This window comes from Chanodichthys erythropterus, chromosome 7 (genome assembly GCF_024489055.1).
Source record: "Chanodichthys erythropterus isolate Z2021 chromosome 7, ASM2448905v1, whole genome shotgun sequence".
NCBI classification, from domain to species: Eukaryota; Metazoa; Chordata; class Actinopteri; order Cypriniformes; family Xenocyprididae; genus Chanodichthys; species Chanodichthys erythropterus.
Window position 1 is genome coordinate 42,630,699 of NC_090227.1, and position 15,435 is coordinate 42,646,133.

The window sequence follows — 15,435 nt, forward strand, 5'->3', positions numbered from 1 at the left end:
AGCAAGGGAAGATTCCAACAAAACATCCAACGTCTGCCTGCAAGAGAACGCAACGGTACAATCACACAGAAATGTTGATTCCACCTTTGAGAGTGATGCATGTTAAAGGAGATGTGTGCATGTGCTCACAGAGACTGAAGCTGAACGTGAACATAGGGTGGTCTGACTGCAGAGTCAGAATTGACTTCAAGAATTCAACGATATCAAAACAGACTTTACCTGCCCGTTTAGCAAACTAGGTGACACTTCACCTGCGGCAGTTTGGGGTTGTGGTGATTGAGGATATAATTTCATGCCACAGAAAGATTGGACACATTGATGTTACCCAGCTTTAATGAATGTGGGTAACAAATCTGAGAGTTTGGGGATATTGGCTATGTTACACTGTGTTGCCAATTTTAAGTAAGAGTGATGAGTAACTTAAAATTGCTTGTTTTATTATTACTTTTTATTATTATTATATTCATATCTACACATTTTAAATTTTTCTTGTGAGTTATCAAAGAATGATAAAAGGGGGAATTGTTGGGGAAAAATTTAATGTCAATATCTGCTTCAAGCTATGCAAAACACCTCTCTGAGCTCAACAGACACAGTGTCTGCTGAAACCCAGGGGGGTAACGGTGAGACACCCAAACTGAGAGCTTTCCCGAACCTAGGGTGTCGGATAATTTAAATAAGTTCTAAGACAGAAGGGGGACCATTGTGTTTGTGTATTGTCACTAGCCATTTGTGTGTATTGTCACTTTTCCCCTGTATGGAAAAGTACTGAGTTGCTTAAACATTGGGGTGGGTATAAATGTTTGTGGGATCTCTGTGTCCTTAGTTCACACTCGGGGCAGACATTGTATGGTTGTGTCGACTGTGGACTCTTTCTTGCAAGAAATAAAATCTTTATAAAGTGAATTCTCCTGAGGTTTGTCTCTTACTAGTGATGTCAGCTAATTCATTTTTGCCGCAACACCATCCATTCATTGGTAGGGATGCTCAGAACACTAGAGGGTCCAAATGGCTATGAGTTAAGGTGTGGATCTCATGTTGATCGCCTACTGAGCAAAATGCCACCATCATACCGTTACAGTTTTGTTGAGTACTGCTTTAGCCATGGTATTCTCCAAACTGGCACAGACCGTACTTACACCCTGCCTGATTTCTCTGCCTGGCTACAGCTGAAATCTCAGGCTAAGCGTATTTCAAACAGGGCAGCAGCACTCTATCAAAGTGAGGTAACCAGGACTACCAAGAAAGATTCATGCCCACCTTCTCACCCTAAGGACAGATCCACTTCAATCCTTTACTCCACTAACAGCACCTCACCTGTTCAAGGACAAGCAGGAGTGAAGACACCCAAGTTTCAACCATATTGTCCTTATTGCAATAATAAGGACCATTTCCTGAACTCTTGCTCTAAATTTAAGTTACTAACCACAGAGCAAATAATGAAGTGGATAACGGAAGGAAAGCGGTGTTGGAAATGTGGAAGAGCACATGCTACAGACAACTGCACTCTGAAGCGAGGATGCAAAACATGCAAAGAGGTTCACCTTACTGCTCTCCATGAAGTGGCCTTGCAGTCACACAAGAGTGTTCTTCTGGTCAATGTTCCCCCTTCCCAGGTGAACTTAGATCGTCCCAATCGATCTCCAAAGGTGATGCTAAAGGTAGTTAAGGTCCTGCTTCATCACAGAGATAAAGCCATGGAGACATATGCCGTGTTGGACGATGGCTCTGAACGTAGCATCGTACTGCCACAGGCTGTGGAAGAGTTAAACCTTACCACAGTGCCTGAAACACTCACCTTACGTACAATACGTCAGGATGTACTTCACTTGAATGGAGCATCTGTTTCCCTCTCTGTGTCACCTTTAAATAGACCAACTAAGAAGTTCCAGATTAATCATGCCTTCACTGCAGAGAATCTGAGACTGTCTGAACACTCTTATCCAGTAGCTGCTCTCCAACGAAAATATGCCCATATCCAGTCCTTACCATTGCCACAGATTGAGCGAGCACAACCCTTGCTACTCATTGGGTCAGACATGCCTCACCTACTCGTGCCAGTCCAGCCCATACGAATGGGACCTCCTAATGCACCCATAGCTGTTCACACCAGACTCGGTTGGACTCTCCAAGGCCCTGTTGGGTACAATCAAACTGCTCCTTGTGACCAAGAATGTCTGAACATTTCTATAGATACTCAGAATGTTGAGCTACTTAAGAACGTCGAGCGTCTTTGGCAGATTGACACTCTACCTTACATTAACGAAACAACAGCCACACGTTCCAAAGAGGACCAGCACGCTCTCGCACTGCTCCAATCCCACACTACGAGGGTAGAGGTAGATGGCACTCTACGATATGCCACTCCTTTGCTCAGACGACCAAATGCTGTCACCCTTAAAGCCCCAAAGGAAGCAGTACTGGCATCCCTTCGCAGCACTGAACGGAGACTCGCCAAAGACCCGAACCTCTCTGAAGCATACTGTACTGAGATGGACAAATTAGAACAGTCTGGCTACGTGGCAGAAATCTCCCCTCAGGAAGCTGAGAAGTCCACTGAATCCTGGTACATTCCTCACCATATGGTGAAACACAATGGCAAAAACAGGATTGTGTTTAACTGTTCTTTCCAGTATCAGGGTCAGTCATTAAATGAACACCTTATTCCTGGTCCCATACTTGGTCCATCTCTGCTTGGAGTTCTGCTTCGGTTCAGACAGCATACCGTGGCTGTAAGCGGCGATGTGAAAGGTATGTTTCACCAAGTTCGCCTACTGCCAGATGACAAGGCGATCTTGCGCTTCCTCTGGAGAAACATGCAAAGGACTGAGCAGCCAAAGATCTATAAGTGGCAAGTGCTACCGTTCGGCACGACGTGCAGTCCTTGTTGTGCTATATATGCACTGCAACAAGTAGCCCATGACAACAGCGAAATTGATCCCATTCTAGTCGAATCAGTGACGCAGTCATTCTACGTAGACAATTGTCTTCAAATTACACAATCTACTGAAAAGGCCAGAGTTCTAGTAGATGGTCTACGCCAATTGCTGCTTAATGGAGGGTTCGATCTTCGCCAATGGGCGAGCAACAAACCAGAAGTCATTGAGCACCTTCCATCAGAAGCAAGGTCACAGAACAGTGAGCTATGGTTATCCCAAAAGAGTCCAGATCTTTTAGAGGGCACACTTGGATTACAATGGAACTGTCTCAATGATTCCCTAGGATACAAACCTCGCCAAGTGGAATGTTTCAAACCAACCTTAAGAAATATCTACAAGGTACTGGCATCGCAGTATGACCCTCTTGGTTTCCTGATTCCATTCACCACCCAAGCTAAGATACTCATTCAGGATCTGTGGAAAATTCATGTGGGATGGGATGACCTCATTGAGTCTGACAGCCTACGAAATAGATGGCAAACCTGGGTACAGGAACTACCTGATTTGGAGCATCTAGAGGTTCCCAGATGCTACACTCCATCTCAGGTACTTGATGAGGCATGTACCAGAGACCTACATATTTTCTGTGATGCCTCAGAGAGAGCCTATGGCTCAGTATCATATATGCGCACAGAAGACAAAGATGGCCATGTACACATTTCATTTGTGCTGGCTCGTTCCCGTGTAGCACCCAGGAAACAAATGTCGATGCCACGACTTGAACTGAGTGCAGCACTTACTGGTGCACAAATAGCAAAAGTCCTCCAAACAGAACTCACAGTCACCATCAGGCAAGTCGTTCTCTGGTCAGATTCCACCACTGTCCTTCGCTGGCTGTTGTCTGACTCCTGCAGGTATAAGGTCTTTGTAGGAACTCGAGTCGCTGAAATTCAGTCCCTCACAGACATTAATTCCTGGAGGTATGTGGATTCAGGAAATAACCCAGCAGACGACATAACGCGTAAAAAGTCCTTAAAGGAGTTGATTCAATCATGCCGTTGGGCTGATGGACCAGACTTCTTGTATCAATCTGAAGCCTCTTGGCCAACCATGCCGGCTGCTGACCCTGAACCAGATGCTGAATTAAAGAAGTCAGCACTCTGCCTCCACCTGAGTACCAGTCCTGATTTACAACTCCCATATGCAAATCAGTATGACACCTGGAAGGACTTGGTAAAGGCCACAGTGGCGTGCTTACACGGGGCGGCTAAATCTCCCGCACAAATGGATGAAGCTGAGCATTATGTTACAGCAGAAAAGCTCCTCCTCCAACGAGCCCAAAGAGATTCCTTTCCAGAAGAGACTAAGGCTCTCTCAGCAAACCGACCCTTACCATCTAATAGCCGGTTAGTGTCCCTGTCTCCTGAATATGATGAAGATGCTGGGCTAATTAGGGTTGGAGGGAGACTACGTCATGCTGAACATATAGACATGAATGCCCTACATCCTATAGTTCTTGATCCCCATCAACATCTAACTAAACTCCTTATTAAGGAATATGATGCCAATCTACTTCACCCCGGGCCAGAAAGAGTGCTTGCAGAGCTCCGACGTCACTATTGGATTTTGCGAGGTAGAGCGGCCATCAAAAAACATCAACTCGCCTGTATTGAATGTCAAAAGTGGCGTGCCCAACCTAACATCCCCATGATGGCAGATCTCCCACCAGCTCGTCTTAGGATTTATAAGCCCCCCTTCTATTCCACTGGAATGGACTGTTTTGGCCCATTTACAGTAAAAATAGGACGACGCACTGAAAAGAGATGGGGAATAGTGTTCAAATGTATGACCACCCGATGCCTCCATCTGGACCTACTTGAAAGTCTCGACACTGATGCCTTCTTAATGTCTTTACGGAGATTTATAGCTAGAAGAGGCAAGCCATTCGAGCTCTTCTCTGATAATGGCACCAATTTTGTTGGAGGGAACAGAGAGATTAAAGAGGCATTCGAAACTATGGCACCTCAATTAAAGGAGCAATTAGCTGAACAAAAAATCTCTTTCAGCTTCATTCCTCCCAGTGCTCCGCATTTTGGTGGCATTTGGGAGAGGGAAGTAAAATCAGTGAAACAAGCCTTGAAAGTCATTCTGAAGGAACAGACAGTCCCTGAGACAGTCCTCCGCACTGTTCTCATTGAGGTGGAGGGCATCATGAATGCTAAGCCTTTAGGCTATGTTTCATCCGATATCGCAGACCCAGACCCAATCACACCTAACATCCTGCTTATGGGTCGCCATGACTCCTCTCTCCCACAAGTAATGTATGACTCCAGCAATCTTTTGGGAACCAGGAGGTGGAGGCATAGTCAAATACTTGCAGATCAATTCTGGGCTAGATTTATTACTCACTACCTGCCAAGTCTACAGGAAAGACAAAAATGGCAAAGGGACAGTGACGAACTCAGGATTGACCATCATGGATCCACAACTTCCACGAGCCCTCTGGCCAGTGGGCAAGGTGACCTGCACCTTTCCTGGACCAGATGGACGTATAAGGACAGTTACAGTTCAGGTTCAAGATCGAACTTATGTTAGATCAGTGGCCCGGTTGATCCCACTTCCCAAGCTTATGGACGACAACTCTAATCCTGCCACTTAGGTAGGGCTTTCCACCATGTTCAAATGTTCCAAGTAACATTTGGGGGCGGCTATGTATGAAAGCCCAACAATGCCCCCTAGAGGTATCTTTATGTATGTATCCTTTATTATTGCCTGGACAAGTCGGGACATGTCAGTATCAGGAGGCATTGCATCGGTGGGAAAGCTGACTTATTCTTTGCACCAGAATTTGTACATCTGCATGTTTGTTGTTCCTGTGAGTGAATGATTAAGAAGTAAGTTATTGTTTTTACATTCTAAGCTGTTCAATTTAGATATTTGCACATTCTGTTATAGTCATTAGTGAACTTTACTAGTTTAATAATGATCGTTATATTCTCATAATGTGAAGCTGTGGTTTACCTCATGTTTGATACTTTATAATTTATTTAATGATACTACTACTGTATTAAGGTTAATTTTTCTTTATGTTATTTGTAATTCTGTTTATATCAGTAAATTTATATTGTATTTTGTTTTCTTTGTTCATTGTAGACCACACATACCCCTATGGGCAAATGCCTATAATGCTTCATACCTGCAGCTGTAATTTGAATAAAATTCTTCAAATTGGACCCGCTCTCTCGCTCCAGTTTCTCTAACCGGAAACTCCAAACACCATTTCTACTAGTGCCTAAACGAACCCTTAGAGCGCCCCTTACGCTCGCACACCGATGGCTCAGTGAGGCCTGCATAGCCAGCAATGACATTTCCTCTCTCAAGATCCATTAATGTACTAAAAACATATTTAAATCAGTTCATGTGAGTACAGAGTACACAGTAAAAGGTCAAAACTTCTCAGGTTGGTTTTAATGGACAAAAACATTTCACTTTATATATTTACTTTAACTATTTGAAATTGTGTCTCTTGTGTATGCAGTGGTGTTGTAGTAATGTGCGGCCATGCAGAATAAAGTTCCAAAAACACTTTCTCATTTAATATTTGTATTACTATTATTGCCATTTTTACAGTGAAAGAAAGGAACTGGCCTTATGACTACAAATTAGTCACCTATTGTCTGTGTTGTCCGAGAGTTAATTCCTTTCAATCTGTTGGCCAGCGGCACATAAGCTTGCCCCACTTGGCACTAGCATTACTCTTAGCGCTTTGTTTTTTGATCTCCTCCCCGTTACTTCCTGTCTCTCCTCTGTCCTGTCAAATAAAGGCAAAAAATGACCCTCCCCTCTTGCCATCAAAAAACAACAACAAACTCTCTGCCTTCAGTTATCTCTACTAAAGCTAAGAGATCTGTAACTGCGCTACATGTTTCCTTTGTGACTAGTTTAGAACTGTAGAGTGTTAATTTTATTATTTATATAGTTAATATTAGTATTCTGTGAGCTTTTCAGATGGAAATGGTCAACGCATTATTTGTGCTCAGTTTGTGGCATATGATTGGTGAGTTACAAGTGTTTTTCTATTATAAAAAAGTATTAGTGCAGTCTCACTATTTAAATCAGCATTTGCTGTTCATTACAGACAAAGAGTTTGAGGTCTGTGAAGCTGCATTATAGACAAATATTCATTTTAAAGATTATGAGATCAGTCTTAAGTGTGTCAAAATTCTAAGAATGACGTAATTTTACTCATATTTCTAGACTTAAGAATACGTGATTCATAAAAGTTTCCACAGTTTCACCCTGTGGTGAAAATCAAGTTTTTAATGTTGTTTATATGTCCATGTGGTGTTTTTAATATGCTTTAAGATAAACTATGTGCAAATTCAGCACCATTTCTGAGTATTTTGTATTTAAAACTGCATTGACAAAAAGACAGTTTGAAATCGCTAGCATTTCTGACGTCACAATCTTGTATCCAATCATGTCAACGTGCCGACAGGGTTTAGCATATCATTAATCATGACTGATCTGAAGCTGGAGAGTCTCTAGAGAATATCACAGTATATTCTTCTGTTGATATAAAATGGTATATTTGGCAATATATGGGTGTATGATGTATATAGTGATGTTATGATGAATTACATGCCTTTCTCCAATGATGTTCTGAGTTGTTCAAAGTGTTTGTAAGGACACTGATTGTTGAAGGCAGCTGTCTGAATTGCGAACGGGAACATGGTTTGTGTAACATTAGCAATACATTATTAGCTGTTTGATATTGTAGTCAAGCAAAAGGCTAATCATATTAATTGCTGTTATGTTTCTGGTGTTGTAAAAAGTGAGTGGAGGCGGGGCTAATTAACATATTCATAGATCCACATATAATAAATGAGGCAAGGGTATAGAGCTACATTCTAGCTATTTTAAGGCATGAACAATTTTTTCACAGGAAATGTGAAAAAAAAATGTGTCATTTTGGTGATCAAAGATGAGTTTTAAGGGATAAAATTATTGACTACAGGGGGACATTAATACTAGTTTTACTAAATTATTTCAGTGCTGGAGAGGTCTCCATAACCTAGTTACGAGTCACAAGATGGCAGCAGAGAGGAGGAGACCACACACTTTCCAACAAAGACATTGCAGTGGAGTTGATGACAGGGAGTCAAGAAAACTATAAGCTTGATCGTCAAGGTTTTTTTTTTTTTTTCTTCTTGTAACTGACCTAGTAAGAAACCCCACTCTAAATAAATACTCTATCTGCAGAAGTAATTACACTTTTGGTGACTGTAAAAATGCAGCAGTGCATCAGTGATGACTTGAGCCTGTCAGTCCACAGGAAGCAGGGTCTTAAACAGCACTATTGTGGCTCTAACCACACCAAACATACAATAAAACAAAAGAAGCTCACGGGAAAAAAGCATGCATTGACTGCAACTTAATCAGTTATTAATATTTCATTGGTCCTCTCTTGATTTTGCATGTGTTCATAATTTCTTTGCCTAAAATGATGTCCGCACAATGTGACGTTTCACTGTTATCACAAATAAAACAGTTGACTCCGAGCACAACTACACAATATGCTTACAAAATTTTTAAAACATTTTTAAGATTATTTGAATAAAGGGTGAATATGTACATTTTCCTAGTCTGAACATCACTTTTGGCCATTACTGTATGTCAGTTCATTGAATTTCCAACTGACCGTCAAACCATGCAGCAAAAGCAAGCCACTTTTATGAGGATTTCAGGCTTCCTTTGTTGGAGTCTTATGACATTTATCAATAGAAAAGGATTCTACAGCATCAATACTAATTTGTGAAAATTTTGTGCAATGCAAACTGCAATTCTAAATATTGAAGTTTCAGTGTCTTCATGAATGATTTTATTATAATTACATTAAATGATTGGTGTGGTGCTGCAGTGACTTCACCCCTGTACACTCACTATTGGCCGATTCAGAGGTTGAGAGCGGACATTTTGGGTTGACATCGTTGTAGTCCTTAGTTCACAACACTTAAAGGATTAGTCCATTTTTAAATAAACTTTTCCTGATAATTTACTCACCCCCATGTCATCCAAGATGTCTTTCTTTCGTCAGTCGAAAAGAAATTAAGGTTTTTGATGAAAAAACATTCCAGGATTTTTTTCCTTATAGTGGACTTCAATGGCTTCCAAACGGTTGAAGGTCAAAATTAGTTTCAGTGCAGCTTCAAAGGGCTTTAAACGATACCAGACGAGGAATAAGAGTCTAATCTAGTGAAACCTTCTGTCATTTTTGAAAAAAAAAAAAAACTGTATGCTTTATAAACACAAAATATCTCCATGAACGTATTTCCGGTTTTCGCATTCTTCAAAACACTTACGCTGTATGTTCTACGCCTTCCCTATTCTACTTACGGAATGAACATGGCGCCAGTTTAGTTTTTTTCCATAAATAGAATAGGGAAGGCAATGTCTCTGCCGCTTATTCCTCGTCTGGTATCGTTTAAAGCTGCACTGAAACTGTAATTTTGACCTTCAACCGTCTGGAGGCCATTGAAGTCCACTATATGGAGAATAATCCTGGAATGTTTTCCTCAAAAACCTTCATTTCTTTTCGACTGACGAAAGAAAGACAAGAACATCTTGGATGACATGGGGGTGAGGAAAATTGTATTTGAAAGTGAACTAATCCTTTAAGTGTCACCTCAGTCAGCACTTAAGATTTAGTCTTACACTTCGCTGTCTCCTACTCTACTCCTGCTTTTTTTTTTTTTTTACTAAGAATCTTGATTCACCTCCAGTAAAAATAATGCAAAGCTTTACAGTACATTTAAATCATATAAAGCTCAAGAAACTAAATCTGTTCAACATTAAATTAAGTTCATCTGTGTCTGTTGGTGCTTTTGTTCTCCAGGTGTGTTTACGTTTGCTGAGACAAATGAAGTGAAAAGAGTTTCAGTGACGGCGGGAGATTCTGTAGTTCTACACAGTGATGTTAATGAAGCACAGACATATGAAAATATAGAGTGGAGGTTTGAAAAGAGCCGTATAGCTAGAATCAGGAGAGCGATCATGAACAATCCTCAATATGAGGATGAGAGATTCAGAGACAGACTGAATCTAGATCAACAGTCTGGATCTCTGACCATCAGAAACACCAGAACCACAGACTCTGGACTTTATCAACTAACTCTCATGACTGAGGATAAAGATTCAATCAAGAGATTCAATGTTACTGTTAAAGGTGAGAAGAAAATTAAAGCATCAATCATCTCATTCTCTTCATAACATAATACTAAATCATCCTTTAAACTTCCAGTTATATTTATGAATATATAATATTTTGCTGTCGTGTGTCAGTAGGAAATATCAGTTTACATTTCCAAAATTTCCTTTTGCCATTAATTGTAATAAATGAGATTTTTGATCTGATCTCACCATGGCTGTATCTGTCTGTGATTACATGAAGAAACAGAAACAACTGAGACAAACTAAATCCAGAAGAACTGTGGCAACATCTTGAAGAAACCTTCCTGCAAAGCTACCTGAAAACTATGCATAACTGTACCTAAGACAAAAGCTGTTTTAAACACACAGGATGGTCACAGCAAATATTGATTTGATTTAGTTATAGAAGTTAATTGATAAAATCTTTTTATGACACTATTTTTGAAAGCATCCTCAAGTGCCTAAAACTTTTCACAGTACTGTGGCTTTGCATGTCAGTTTCTTCAAGCGTCTCAGAGACATTGCCACAGTTTTTCCTGGATTTAGTTTGTCTCAGTTGTTTCAGTTTCTTCATGTGACCCAAAAACAGACTCAATGATGGTGAGATCAGATCTCTGTATGGATCACCGGATGTTGTCAGACTCCTTGTGCATTCAAAAATCTCACTGGATTATTACAATTAATGGCAAAAGCAATGTTTGAAAATGTAAACTGAGACTTGTGTACAGTAGTGTTTATATGGGTTTGTCTAATCAATATATTCCCTCTGCTCACCAGTGGCACCAACAACCACCTCACAAACACCAATCTCAGAAACACAGACTACACTGCTTCCAGACCTCCAGTCTCCAGTCTCTGTAAATCCAATAGTGTTGATCTCTGCTGCTGCTGCTGGATCTCTGCTGACTGTAGCTGCAGTTTGGATCTTCTGCATCTGCTGGAGACAAAGAAAAACAGAAAAGGGCAAGTGTTTATCATCAACCTACTGATATCAACACAAAGCTGTCAGTGATGTGTTGCTGTTTTAACATGTCTGTCATTATTATTGAAACAGTCCAGAACCATGATGAAGAAATAACTTTTGCTGATCGAACATTCTACACACAAATTGCGGTGAGACAATTCATGTTTGTACTCTCTAAAAACACAGGGTTAAAAAAAACTCAGTTTGGGTAAAGGGCTGAGTAAATATAAGACAGAACCAATGTTTGATTCATTTTATGAATTGGTGCATTACTATATGTTTGAATCAATTACAACTTACCTAAACACTCCTGTTTGGAGATTACTAGTTAGACCTTGATTAGCTGCTCAGGAGTGTTCAATAGACCTTTATCACAGTGATCAAGAACAGAAAACCAACAGCCAAGGTCAGGATTTTCATTAACCAAGTCCTATTCCCTCAGAACACATTTTGCATTGGATCATACATTTAAGGGACACATTTCTTTAAATTGTTCTTTTCATTTTATGGTGAACTATTCCTTTAAAGAACAATGTAAAATAACTGCATAGCATATATAGCAATATCACATTATCATATTAAATGTGTATCAGGTCATACTGCATATTTAATACCACATGCCAAAAATGTTTAAGAAATAGTTTTTGTCAGTGTCGCACAAAGTCACTCTCTCATACTTAAATATCATAATAAAAGTCCTAAGCATATAAAAGACAGAAAATCCTCTATTATACACAAACACAAGATCATCGTTCAGTGTGAGAAACACTGACTCATAATCAGCATCTATTGATGAATCTGTAGCAAATTTCTGTTTATTCTTTAAGAGCTTCTGTAGGTTTTGCTTCTGAAAAATCAAATGTCTCTGACCTTTTTTGTTTCTGTTTCTTACAGAAATCTGAAATGACGGAGGTGGTTTACACGTGTTTCATCACAGATCAATGATCAAAAAAAAAAGTATGCACAATGGAAAATACGCCCCATGATGTCTCGTGTCAAAAGTGTGAGTGTCTTCCGGTTTCGAAGGAAACAAGCGGGACGTGACTCTCATTCATTCAGTCATTCAAGATTTAACAACCCAAACTTGCTAATGATGTGGGAACACAATCTTAACGAACTTAAAAAGGGTGAAGTGACAGAAATAACCAGTGTTTCTGCTTTTTGGTTTCTTTTAGACTGATATTATCAACATTTGGTCAAAACTACATTTTTTGTGTGTTTATTGAAATATGAAAAGTGACTTTGGCATTATCATAAAAATATTTTTTTCTTAATAAAAACTCAATATCAATTATTATAAAGTCTCTCAGACTCATATTCTAAATTATTTAAATTGATTAATTAATATGCATGTCACATAGCGTGTCTTATAGAGTACCTCAGGGATGACGCATTTTTGTAGGCAAGACCCGGAAGCGAGTTAGCATTTTAGGACTATGGGATTTTTGAATGGGTTTTTGCTAAATCGCCTGAAATAAGGTCTGTGGTTAACAAAGCCTCTAAATACTTTCACGTTTTGATCTATGACATAAAACACACCAGTTATAACCCACTTGTGATTTTTTTTAAAATTTACTGTGTCTTAAAATCAGCGGTTGCTAACAAATTCGGGGACTTTAAACGTCATCATTAAAAACGGGACATTTCTCATGAAAAAGTGGAAAAGTATTCATACACAGCGCAGATCATAATCAGTGAGCATGTTCATAAATAAAGTTGTTTTCTAAATAAAGTTTGAGGACGCTTTTATATCTGACGACTTTATTTAGGCTTCAAAATCTATAAATGTTGTGTTAACTTGTAAAGATTATCTTGATAGACAAAACGTGTAAGTGTCATAACCCTTTGTTAAACACAGAGCTTATTTTCTGCGATTTTCCAAAAGTCTATGGGGAAAATGCATAGGCTTTCAATCAAGGGAACCCGTGCGCCGCTAACTTCCGGGTTGGCCTACAAAAACACGTCATCCCTGGGGCACTCTATGAAGCTCATGATGACGAGAATGAAGAGGAAACAGGATCTTTATTAATGAAACTTTACAAACACAATAACAAAGACACATACATTGACAAGAGCGGACAACTACTGAAAGAAACAGAGTATAAATACTAGAACAAATGATGGAGCTGATAAGATAATTAGATACAGGTGAAAACTAATGATATAATTAACAGGCAGAAAGAAACTAGGTCAAATAGGAAACACAAAACAGCAGACATGTGACAATGAATCTATAAGGCCGCCCAAACGGCCCAACAACAGTTTCTAATAGAGCAGGTGAAGGTTTCCTGTGTGTTCGGTCAAAGTAGTTTAAATCCAATTTATTTGACTCCATTTTGTTATGACCTCAAATTTAGATTAGAATGCCAATTTATTATTGACAATTTATATGATAATCAAGACATCTGATTATTCTATTTAACTCTTTACTCTTATTGTACTTGTTCATTCAGATCTCAGAGTTGCACCGGGTCCTCGCAGTCGCACCGGCCCTTCATTATACAGACCCACGATCACAAACTCACCAACCAGAGGTTATGGCTAAAGCGATTTATCAATGCTGCCCATGCTTGCTATTGTTAAAAGTTACCCATGTAGCCCCATACAATCACCTATATAACAACTTAATTAAAGCTCCAACAATAATCTGGGGTTATGACACTATGAGGTAATGCCCCATATAGTTAATGATATAACTATATAACAACTTAATAAAAGCAGAAGCAATGTCCAGAGGTTATGAGCAGTACTTACGTTTGTTTAGCCCCATATATTGAATGCGACTGCATAACAATTTATTTAAAGTCAAGCAGTTAGTCAGAAATCTGCTACAGAATCACACCCTGAACCCTTTGCAGCATTTCTTTAAATATCAGACCAAGACAGAAACCTCCTCCAAAGGAGATGTGAGTTAAAAATGGGAATTTGCATTAATCAAGGTCCCAGATTTGGGTAGTTTACACAAGGACAGAAGACCATTTGCATGAAAGACCCTTCATGGGCACAGCCACAAAATATCTCTTTAAAACCTTTATTACTTTTTGGTTTACTTGTGTAGGGACTAGACCATTTTTTATTTATTTTGTTTCCACAAGCTGTAATGAACAGTGTTTCTGTTTTTAATGAAGAATAACAGAAGACTGTCACTGACGAGCTTCATCTGTCTGTAGAAACATCAAACTCCGTTATCGCAGATATGATCTGTCTTTTATTTCAGCAGCATTTGCAGTATAGTGTTTGTGTATTTTGTGTGATTTCATCAAGTTTATTCAGATATTAATAACCTCGACAAGAAACACCATCAATATAGACATTTTAAAGGCTGTAGGTACTGATCTTGATTCTTCTGAAGAACAATGAACTTTATTAATACAAATATAATGACAGAAATGACCTTGATCTGGTTTTAATTATTAATTTTTTCATGTTTTTGTCTGTGTTTTTTCTTTTTTTAATTCCATACTTCTATATTTTCAGATTTCAGAATATTACAGATGCTAATGCTGGTCAAGGAACTGAAAGCATTAACAGTGTTTGAAGTTAAAGGTACAATTTGTAATATTTTTTTCCGCTAGAGGTCACTAGAAGCCTATTCAAAACAAAGGCGTAGTTTGATGACGCCACGTTTTAGAGTGGAAACTTGGGACATGTGGTCTCCATCTCAACGGACAGTGCAAAAGAATAGGGATTGGAGTCTGGAAGAATTCATGTTCGTGGATGCGATTATTAACGTTACTGTAGTATGAAGCAGATCAGGACCAAGTGTTGTGGAGCTGAACGAGGAGCTGGAGCGATTGATCAACACACGCCTCACGAGCAGCGGGACTTTTATTATGACACAGTCGCTGGCGCCGCTTCCGCTTTTCCGGTCATGAGTTTACGGGAGCTGTCCTTGTCGACAGAACCAGCGGCAGATGGTAAACAGTAATTATATTCCATAAATAATTAACACAATCCACCATAAAACGTGCAAGAAGTAAATAAGGAACTGCTTGAAGCAAGCTAGTGGATTGCTGGACGCTAGACTCTACTTCCGCATTTGTCCACGGCACTGTTGTCATGTGGATTCTACGTCGGTAAAGGCGGTAACAAAGGTAACTGACGTCATTGACAGGCGACTGCACTGCCCCGTGTCACTGTTTAGAATGGGAATTTTCTCATGATTTACAAGTAGTTGAAAACATTAGAGATATTGTTAGTCATCAGCTGGACAAAATATATAACACTAGCCTAGTGGTTTTTGGATATTTTACTGCAAAAATTTTACAAACTGTACCTTTAACCGATATGCACTTTTGACTTGTGAAATAAGTGAGAATATCATTTGATTTGGCATAATCAGAGAAATGTGCTTTCATTTATTATGAAGCTGATGTGACACTT